This window comes from Heterodontus francisci, unplaced genomic scaffold, assembly GCF_036365525.1.
Source record: "Heterodontus francisci isolate sHetFra1 unplaced genomic scaffold, sHetFra1.hap1 HAP1_SCAFFOLD_43, whole genome shotgun sequence".
NCBI classification, from domain to species: domain Eukaryota; kingdom Metazoa; phylum Chordata; class Chondrichthyes; order Heterodontiformes; family Heterodontidae; genus Heterodontus; species Heterodontus francisci.
The window spans coordinates 19,126,084-19,135,599 of record NW_027141852.1 but is presented as its reverse complement, the minus strand read 5'-3'; the positions used below and the strand labels follow the sequence as shown (position 1 = coordinate 19,135,599).

The window sequence follows — 9,516 nt, the reverse complement described above, 5'->3', positions numbered from 1 at the left end:
CGATGGCCCATGGGACCACCATCGCGACCACTGCCTGTAGGTGCTGAGGTGTGGTATTCCACACTCCTGCAGAAACAGTAGGTCAGCTTTGACCTTGGCAAGGTAATCCAAGGTTGAAACACATCGCGTAGTAGATTTAATGCGACGCACATTAATGGAAGCAATTCGTACACCCATTTTTTACTAAAAATTAGTTGTTGCTTCCCATACCATTTGTCCTCGCTAGTCCCAGTCCTTCCCCTTCGGGATGTTCCTGCATACCCATCGTATGCGCAAGCAGTTTCACGTTGGTTGGGCTCAGAAACCCCTCCTGATTTTTCATGTCGGGTTTGTGCCGCTCGGGTGACATCGGGGTGGGGTCTTGTAGGCAGAGAGGATTGGGTTGTCCTCAGCTGCTTCCATCTGTTCCTCCTCGAAAACATCACAGCTCCCGGTCTCCAGGAGCTCAGTTGCGCCAGACGTGTCTTTGCTCCCGGTGTCCCGGAGCTGAGATGCGTTGGCCACGTCGTTACGTGTGGGGCATTGGGGTTGAGGCACGCCGGGCCCATCACAGCTTCCAGTGCCCGGGGGCTGGGATGCTCTATCATCCATCTCGGAGTTCTGCCGCCTCTTTTGAAGGGGCTGTCGCTCCAGCATTTCCCCGTCCAGTGAAGAGGAGTTGTTGCAGTCTGATTCAGAAGAGAGCCTCCTCTTGCCACTGGTTTGGGTGGTGGCTTTGGGATGTTTTTTCTTTGTGGATTTCCTCTGGACCACTTGCCACTGACCTGTTTGTCCATCTGCTGCCTCCTCCTCCATTGATTCTGTCTGTGGAGGAGGGGTTTCCGGGCGCTGGATAGGTGCTGGGTCGTTGGTTTCAGCTGCCTCCCCTTCCTTCTCAGGTTGAAGTTCCTCGCTGTGGAGAAGGTTGCTGATCTCCTTTCGAACAGCGGACGCCTTCGTCGAACCTTCTCCCGGCCTTTCCTTGGACCTTGCCGCCTGAGCATAGCTGAGGCAACGTTTGGGGCAGGTCTTGTAGAGATGGCCTGCCGCACCGCACAAGTTGCAACACTTCATCTGCTTACAGTCCTTGGTCTGATGGCCTTCCTCCTTGAAGTTCTTGCAAACAACCGTGCTGCAGTTGGCTGCCATGTGACCAGATTTGCCACAGGTGCGGCAAACTCTGGGCTGCCCAGCGTAGACCAAGAAGCCTCGACTTCCCCCGATAGCGAAGCTGGAGGGAGGGTGGCTGATGGCTCCACTGGGATCTACCTTCAAGGTCACCTTGACCTGCCGCTTGCTGGTCCAGATCCCAAAGGGGTCCTTGACATCAGTGCTGCTGCCGGCCACCTCGACGTACCTGGCGAGAAAGGTGAGTACATCCACCACCGGAACATGGTGGTTGTAGAGGTGAATCGTCACCACCCGGTACCGTTGTGACGGAAGCGTGAAGAGCGGCTCCGCTGTGAGGATCGACAGTGGCGCCCGGTCCCCTTTCACCTTGAACGCCTTCAGAAACTTGATGCATCCCGCCACGTTCCGGAACGTCACGTCGAAGTATCCACTGCTGGGGAAATCCTGCAGGCAGAAGACGTCCGTCGCTTGAAATCCGCAGCAATCGAAGAGAAATTTCTTGATGAAGATGGTGCGATCGACTGGTGCATCTCCTTCCTTGTCCTTCACGACCACCCGAACAGTGTTGCGCACTCCCTGGCCCGAAACTCGAAAATTGGTTATAGCCATTTTACTCAAAGTTCCCCCAGGATCAAAAGGCAATGATCATGGTCTCTTCTCAATCAAATAAGCACTGATAAGAACAGATACTACACTTGCTGCAGATGTGTTTGCTCTGGATCACACTGGCATCCAGGAGCTCCCACATGCTGCAGCTGTGACACATCACCTGTCCTGTCATCCTTAACGTGTTTCAATTAACTACTTAATTATTTTATTCAATTGTTTATTTTATTGTATATTTTATTAAGCTTACTACTAGTTTGTTTACTATTTTAAACATTAGGACTAAAATGGACCTTAATCACTTACCAGATGCGCATCAAGCAGGTCGGTTCTTCCAAACCAATCAACTACCTGCTTGCCTGTGATGTCACAGCTTACCAGATCCTCACCAAACAGCTCCTTCCACTGCACCGAAGAAAGAACCAAATCCTGTATCCTCACCCCAGCGGCTCTCTGTTTCCCTGCTCTCACTCTCCATTGTGATGTCACCCCTTGATTTTTTTTACCCCTGCTCCGCTCCTGCCGTGCTCCACCTCTCTCGCTCTGTCTCTGAGTCGGTGCTTTTGACACACTTGTTTACTCTGTTCCGTTGTGCTCTTCTGTCTCTGGTCCAAAATCTGACTCTGGTGGGATTTGAACCCACAACCTTTGAATGCCTTCTTTATCATTATTTAGAAGTCCAACACGCTATCCATTGCGCCACAGAGCCACACATATTTTGAACAACATCACCAAGGCCTTTGAACTTGTCAGGAGAGACTGACTCTTCAAACTGCGATGGAAACTCGGCTGCCCTCCTGAACTCTTGGGCATCATCTCTTCTTTCCACGAGAACATGCACAGTTCCATCAGTTACAATGGAGCAACATCAGACACTTTCAAGATCAGCAGTGGGGTAAAGCAGGGCTGCGCGCTGGCGCCAACTCTCTTAAGAAAAGAGGAACATAGGAGTAGGCCATTCAGCCCATCGAGCCTGATGATCATGGCTGATCATCTACCTCTATCTGCCCCTTTCCCGTGCTATCCCCATATCCCTTGATGTCATGAGTATCAAGATTTCTAACAATTTCTGTCTTGAACATGCTCAATGATTGAACTGCCACAGCTCTCTGGGGTAGAGAATTCCAATGATTCACCACCGTCTGAGTGTAGAAATTCAACCCTATCTCAGTTTTAAATGGCCTACTCCTTATTCTGAGACTTGGTCCCCTGATTTTAGACTCACCAACCAGGGCAAACATCCTATCTACATCCACACTGTCACACCCTGTAAGAATTTTATCAGTTTCAATGAGATCACCTCTCATTCTTCGAAACTTTAAGGAATACAGGCCCAGTTTCAGTCCCACCATCCCAGGGATTAGTCTGGTGACCCTCTGTTTCACTCCCTCTATGGCAAGTATATCCTTCCGTAGATGAGGAGACCAAACTATACACAATACTCCAGCGCGGTTTCACCATGGCTCTATACAATTGCAACAAGACATCTTTACTCCCGTACTCAAGACCCCTCGTGTGAAGGCCAACATACCATTTGCCTTCCTAATTGATTTCTGCACCTGCACAAGAGCTTTTAGTGTCTCATGAACAAGGACACCCAGGTCCCTTTGGACATCAACACTTCCCAACCTCTCACCATTTAAGAAATACTCTGTCTTTCTGTTTATTCCACCAAAGTGGAAGTGGAGGGGTTTCCTGTATCGAGGCTTCTTGGTCTACGCTGGGCAGCCCAGAGTTTGCCGCACCTGTGGCAAATCTGGTCACATGGCAGCCAACTGCACTTATTCACACTTATTCACATTATATTCCATCTGCCATGTTCTTTCCCATTCACTTAGCCTCTCCAGGTTCCCTGGAAGCCTCTCTGCATCCTTCCCACAGCTCACACTTCACCTAGCTTTGTGTCATCTGCAAACTTGGAAATATTACATTTAATCCCCACATCCAAATCATTTATTTCGGTTGTTAACAGCTGTGGCTCCAACACTGATCCTTGCAGTACCCCAATAGTAACAGCCTGCCATCCTGAGGAGGACCCGTTATTCCTGCTCTCTGTTTTCGGTCTGTTAACCAATTCTCAATCCACACCAGTATATTATCCCCAATCCTATGTGCTCTAATTTTGTTTACTCACCTCCTGTGTGGGACATTACCAAAGCATCCACTGGTTCTCCTTTATCTGTTCTACAGGTAACATCCTCAAAAAACTCAACTGGTTTTTTCAAGCCTGTTTTCCTTTTCATAAATCTATGTTGACTCTGCCCAATCATATCATTATTTTCTAACTGTCTAGTTATCACATCCTTTATAATTGGTGTATTCTTCTCCATGCTGCTATTGTACACTTTCAGTGACTCAGATGGGGGTGTTCACCTGTATATCAGAGCTGACGACAAGCTGTTCATCTTGGCAAGACTCCACTTGGACGTAGAGACTTGGACGTAGAGACTCCACTTTCCATCAACATTGACAACCTCACTTTGGAGGTTGTCAACAGTTCACATACCTTGGATCAACAATCACCAGCAATCTGTCCCTTGATGCTGAAATCAGCACCAGGATTGCCAATGCTGCAGCTGTCATGTCAAAGTTGAGAAGACGGGTGTGAACCGACAGCAAACTGACCGAAAATACAAAACTCCATGTGTACCAGGCCTGTGTTCTCAGCACCCTCCTTTACAGTAGAGAAGCATCAACAACTTATACAAGCCAAGAAAAGCAGCTGAACAGCTTCCACCTCCACTGCCTCAGATGGATATTGGGCATCTCCTGGCAGGACAGAGTGCCGAATGAGGAAGTACACCAGCGTGCAGGGATCCGCAGCATGTTTGCCCTCTTGAGTCAGAGGCGGCTCTGTTGACTGGGCCAAATGAATGACAGTCACATTGCCAAATACATGCTCTGTGGTGAGCTTGCTATAAGCACAAGACCAACAGGTCAGGGAAAAAATCAAGTCATTTGGAGAGGTTTGAGTTAATTAAGGAGAGTGGGCATGGATTTATAAATGGAAGTTCATGCTTGATGAATCTAACTGCATTTTTTGATAAACTATCTGAGAAAGTTGATGAAGGGAATGCAGTGGATGTTGTTTATGTGGATTTTACAAAAGCATTTTATAAAGTACCACATAAAAGGGTGGTTAACAAAATTGAGGTTCATGGATTAGGAGGGTCAGTGTCCATTTGGATAGGAAATTGGTTTAAGGACAGAAAACAGCGAGTCATATGAAATGGTTCTTGGTCAGACCGGAGGATAGTCGACAGTGGTGTTCCCCAAGGGTCAGTGCTAGAACCAATACTTTTTTTTGCTACAGATTAATGACTTGGATCTTGGAATATCGAGTAGAATCTCAAAATATGCCGATGACACCAAACTTGGAGGAGTGGCAAACAGTGAGGATGATATGAACTGCCTGAAACAGGATAGTTATCGGCTAGTAGGATGGGCAGAAAGGTGGCAGATGGAATTTAATAGTGACAAGTGTGAGGTGATGCATTTTAGCAGAAGAAATAGGGAGAGGCAATATATACTCAATGCTACAGTTCTGAAGAGTGTGCTGGAATAGAGGGACCTGGAGTACATATCCATCATTCTTTGAAGTTATCAAGACATATTGCGAAAGTGGTTAACAAAGCATGTGGGATCTTGGGCTTTATAAATAGAGACATTGAGTACAAAAGCAGGGTTGTTATGCTGAACTCTGGTTAGGCCCCAATTGGAGAGTTGCATCCAGATCTGCTCACCAATCTTTCGAAAGGATGTGCGGATTCTTGAGAGGATGCAGAGGAGATTTACTAGAATAGTTCCAGGGATGGAGGGTTTTAGTTTCAAGGTTAGGTTAGAAAAACAGGGTTTTTTCTGCCTGTATCAAAGGAGATTGAGGGGAGAATGGATAGAGGTGTCGAAGGCTATGACAGTTTTAGATAAGTTGGCAAGGAAAAATTGTTCCCATTAACTATTGGTACAAGGACTAGGGGATTCAGATTGAAGGTTTTGGACAAGAGACGCAGGGGGAATGTGCGGAAGAGCTTTTTTACACAGTGATTGGTAATGATCTGTAACTCGCTGCCCCCGAGGGCGGAGGAAGTGGAGACAATCGTTGGTTACAAAAGGAATTTCGATGGGCATTTGAAGGAAATAAATTTACAGGGCTAGGGGGATCGAGCAGACGAGTGGGACTGACTGGATCGCTCCATGGAGAGCTGGCCTGTACTCGATGGGGCGAATGGCCTCCTTCTATACCACAAATGACCCAATGACTCGATGAGTCTATGTCACTCTCAGAATCAAGACAACAGAGTGACAGATTTAACACAACATTATAACATATGTTTGGTTTGACAAATTCAATAATAACTCGTCTCCACTCCTAGTATTTCTAAATCCCACACATTCACGATAATGTGAACAATTATTTCCTGTTGTGTCTCTCTCACATTTGTAAACTTCACTATATTGGAGTGAGGTGACATCTACTGGCGGGAAGCAAGAACTGCAATCAAGCAGCAGAAACTCCACAGTCTGTCAGGGTTAAAGAAAAATTGCAATATGAGGAAATAGTGAAGGGGTTTGATCGGGTTGATGGAAACAAGATTCCACTTGTGGTATCGTATGAAGCAAGGGCCGGAAATATAAAATTGTCGTTAATAAAAGAAATGAGGAATTCATGAAAAATGCATTTGCTTAGAGAATGGTTATAGAGATATACAGCACTGATATAGCCCCTTTGGCCCGCTGAGTCTGCACTGACCATCAACCACCCATTTATACTAATCCTATGTTGACCCAGAATTCCCTACCACATCCCCACATTTCTCCTATCACCTACCCTGGGGCCAATTTACAACAGTCAATTTATCTATCAACCCACAAGTCTTTCGTTGTGGGAGGAAACCAGAGTACCTTGTGGAAGCCCACATAAACAACTTGCAAACTCCACACAGGCAGTATACAGAACTGAATCGGGGTCATTGAAGTTGTGAAGCTACAGTGCTCACCACTGCACCACCCTTAGAATGTGGATAGAGTAAAAAGTGAGATTGGATGGACAGAAGCAGTCTGAAAAGATGGCTCAAACAAAAGGTGAAAACCCTGAAATGTTAACTCTGTTTCTCTCTCCACAGATGCTGTCAGAGGTGCTGAGTATTTCCAGCACTTTCTGTTTTTATTTCAGCTTTGTAGGATATTGTTTTGATCTGAAAAAAATGCATGATCGGCTGTGGGTGCCAGTGAAATTCCACAGGAGCGAATAAAAACCATGCCAACGGTGGCTCGTTGGTCTAGGGGTATGATTCTCGCTTTGGGTATATAAGTGATTAATATGTGAGAAGTCCTGGGTTCAAATCCCAGATGAGCCCTTCTCTGTTGCCATTTTTAGTTTAAGGTCATCGATTGCTTTCAGCCTTCCAGAAAGCGGAATCGATTTCCAAACTGAGCCTGCTTGAGGACCGGGGAACTGGATTCAAAGAGCTTGTCGACAAAATTGAAATGAACAAAATATACAGATTGTCAAGTGGGAATATAAGGTTGAAACAGTAACTAAAGGCCTGCTCGGGTCAGCAAATGAAACCCGACCCAAGCCTGACAGCACCACATCTGACCTGGTCCTAGTCCTTTCATTTTATTCCCGTGCCCGAACTGACCACCAGAATGTTCAGTTAAACTTGCTTCCGTTTTTCACTTTTTAAGCTTGTGCAGGTAAGGCAACAAAAACTGTAACTGGACTTGAAAGGTTGTTTAAATGTGCATTAAGATTTGAGCTACGTACCGGAGGTGATGAGCTGAAGATTGTTACCATTGACTTTAGTGATTGTGAGGTCACTAGTTAAAGAGAAAGTCATGGAGTTGTGCCCAGACAGGTTGTCCCACACTGTATTGATTAAAATATTGCCCGAAGGCTAGAAAATATCATTATACATTCCCTAGACTCCTGCTTTACAGGTTGAAATACTTTCTGCAAGTTTATCCAGAGAGCAGGTGAGATGCAGAGACCAGGAAGGTCTTGAGTGATTAATTATTATAAAATATACATTCTTGTATTAAAGAGATTGTGCTCTCCCTTGGATGGAATCGCTCACTGCAGACTAGTGCGGAGTGTTTCCCGCCTTGACGTCCTGGCTGTCACTGGATCTGGAGTCCAGGCCTCTGGATTACTGGTCCAGTAATCTTTGAAATTTCTCCCTTGATCTAATATTTTAATCTGGTAAGTCAGATTTTACAAAAAAAAATTAAATGATTTAAGACTGCTTCGTGTTCAGCAGTGCCAAATGAATAAAGAAATTCAAATATATTCAAAATTATAGATCAACTATTAAATACTAATGCCCAGCTTGGAATACAAAAAATGTCTCTAATTGTGTTCTGGTCTGGAATGGAATTCTTCAGTGTTTCTGTTTAGCTTGGATTGACTCATTGATTTTCTTGTTTTTCACTTTGTCGATGCCTTTGAATAATTGTGGATTCTTCTTCAGGGTGTCTTCTTTCACCAGGTAGTTCTGACCTCTGATGATGTTGATCGTAATCAGCTTCAATTTGCTGATAGATTTGGAAGTGAGCAGATTTCCTTTGCTTCAGTTTACAAGTTTAGTTTAGTTTAGAGATACAGCACTGAAACAGGCCCTTCGGCCCACCGAGTCTGTGCCGACCATCAACCACCCATTTATACTAATCCTACACTAATCCCATATTCCTATCACATCCCCACCTGTCCCTATATTTCCCTACCACCTACCTATACTAGGGGCAATTTATAATGGCCAATTTACCTACCAACCTGCAAGTCTTTTGGCTCGTGGGAGGAAACCGGAGCACCCGGAGAAAACCCACGCAGACACAGGGAGAACTTGCAAACTCCACACAGGCAGTACCCAGAATTGAACCTGGGTTGCTGGAGCTGTGAGGCTGCGGTGCTAACCACTGCGCCACTGTGCCGCCCTAAACATGGAACTCAGTCTGACGTGTGGACCCATGGGAGGATTTGAAAGCTGCCCTTGCATACAGTTGCCTCCATCCAAACAGAGGTACAGTAGAAGTGACATATTCAGTTCAGTCTGTCGATCATGGGACTTTTAATCTCAGGGTTGTGAGTTTGAGCGCCATTTAGTTTTTCCATTTTTTAGGCTTCATTAGCAGAGAGTACAAGGAGTGTTAGAAATGAAATTCAACAACAGTATGAGAAACGCTCTCTTTCATTCGGGACTCTTAACTCTCTGCAGCATCTCGCTGTGAAAGATTGAACTTTATCTCATTTCTTTTTCAGCTGGGAGTCAGTGCGGCTCAGTGAGACTTCTGGCTGTCTCCCACCTCACAATCCATCAGTGCTGAGAAAGCAATGGGAAATATTACTCATGGCTGAGTAAGCAGAGGACACCGATTTAAGGTGAATGGGAAAAGAACCAAAGGCAACATGAGGAAAAACCTTTTTTATGCAGCAAATGGTTAAGATCTGATATGTACTGCCTGAGAGTGTGACGGAGGAAGATTCAACCATAGCTTTCAAAAGGATATATGATAATTATCTGAAGGGAAAAAAAATTCAGGTTTTCATGGAATACATGAGGATGTGGCATGAGCTGAGTTGCTTGTGCAGAGAGGCAGCACAAGCACGATGAGCTGAAACCTCCTTTTGTGCTGTAAGTATTCTGTGATCTATGATTCTATACAAAGTGAAACCAACACTCACATCTGAGAAACTGACAGGTACAGTGTAAACCCCACACTAACAAACCAGCAAATGCCAGGGACAGAGTAAAACCAACAGTCCTGGACAAGAAACTGACAGATACTGTGTGAAACCCAAAA

General features: G+C 45.5%; 1 non-coding gene across 1 annotated transcript; it reads right to left on the bottom strand.

Moving 5' to 3' along the window:
- Positions 1-2,334: 2,334 nt before the first annotated feature.
- Positions 2,335-2,425, bottom strand: trnar-ucu (transfer RNA arginine (anticodon UCU)). The gene is given in 2 exon segments: positions 2,335-2,370; positions 2,389-2,425. It is a non-coding gene; the product is annotated as a tRNA-Arg (tRNA).
- Between the last annotated feature and the right edge of the window lie 7,091 nt (positions 2,426-9,516).